Raw genomic sequence first — 1,633 nt, 5'->3', positions numbered from 1 at the left:
AATGCATTGCCAGGGCCCATGCTTTGAGAGAAATCTGTGTCCATGTCCTGATCACTCACGTGACCGCGCTGACGTCGCCTCCTCGCCCGGTATTGCTCTGCCAGGTTCTGGTGCTGCATATACTGCTGGATAATTCGTGTGGTGTTTAATGTGGTCCTAATTTGCCAAAGTGAGCTGAGCAGCCTCCATGCTTGCCTTGGTATGGCATCCGCACAGAAAAAAGGCGCGGAACGATTGTCTGCTGTTACTCTTACGGAGGGAGGGGCGACTGACGACATGGCTTACAGGGAATTAAAATTAACAAAGGAGGTGGCTTTACATCAATGAGTATTTCAGGCAGGACTTCACGGAGGGTTCCAATAAGAAATGGTGCACCTAAGTAATCTTATTGGAACAAGCAGGTTGGTCTGGCCTCTGATACATGGCTAGATTTACCTCGCTGCACCTTCTCTGTGAGTGACTGCAGTGTGACCTAGAGGAATGAGTCCCCTAGACAGTGGAAGGGGGGAAGCAAATGAGTACAAAACAAATCTAGTCTATTTCTTGTTTTGATCCACTCCATCTATCTTTTACATCTTTGGCTGGCAGCGGATGGTGCAGAAGGACTGCAAGCCATCCACATCTCATGGCTGCTTGGCAGAAGATGGTACAGTAGGACTGCTAGCAATCCGTATTGCCTGCCTGCTCACCATAAGATGGTTCAATAGGACTGACTGCAGGACTAAAGAGAATGACCTGGTCAAGTCACTCCAAATTTAGTCCCTGCGCCCATGTCTGCCCAGGCGCTCCTGATCGACCTCAGAGAGGCGACCAGGAGCACGTCGGACATGACGATGACAGCTACCAGTCCTATTGCACCGTCTGCTGCCACAAGGCAATGGGCTGCTGCTGCTGTGTAGCAATGCAGTACCACGTCTGCCAGCACCCAGGAGACATACGGTGACGGTTACCTGAGCGGGCTCCATGCTTGCCGTGGTATGGCGTCTGCACAGGTAACTCAAGAAAAAAGGCATGAACCGATTGTCTGCTGCTGCTTTCACGGAAGGAGGGAGGGAATGGGGGCCTGACGATATGTACCCAGAACCACCCGCGACAATGTTTTAGCCCCATCAGGCACTGGGATCTCAACCCAATGGGCAGCGGAGACTGCGGGAACTGTGGGATAGCCACCCACAGTGCAACACTCCAGTAGTCGACGCTTGCCTCGGTACTGTGGAAGCACTTCGCCGAGTTAATGCACTTATTGCACTTAGAGCATTTTCTGTGGGGACACACACACTCGAATATATAAAACCGATTTCTAAAAAACCAACTTCTATAAATTCGACCTAATTCCGTAGTGTAGACATACCCTGTGACTCATACAAGGCCACTGAACAATTCAGTAGATAAGATAGTAACAAATTCCATGTCTCTGGCTGCCCAGTCACATGCCTGTATGTAGAGAGGAAAATACCTCGCTTTCCACTAAACTATTCCTCACAGCTATTGACTCGCGCCAATCAAGCCACAAAACAGCCTGTTTGAGTCCAAAGGTTTCTACAAAGCCTCCCTTCTGCATATGACTGCCTCTCGGGTTCCAGGGCTGGATTTTTAATGGCATTTAGGCATCTGGTGGGAAAATCGCACCAGG

Source organism: Eretmochelys imbricata, chromosome 1 (assembly GCF_965152235.1).
Source record: "Eretmochelys imbricata isolate rEreImb1 chromosome 1, rEreImb1.hap1, whole genome shotgun sequence".
NCBI lineage: Eukaryota > Metazoa > Chordata > Testudines > Cheloniidae > Eretmochelys > Eretmochelys imbricata.
The sequence above is the reverse complement of the archived record's forward strand: the minus strand, read 5'-3'. Positions refer to the sequence as shown.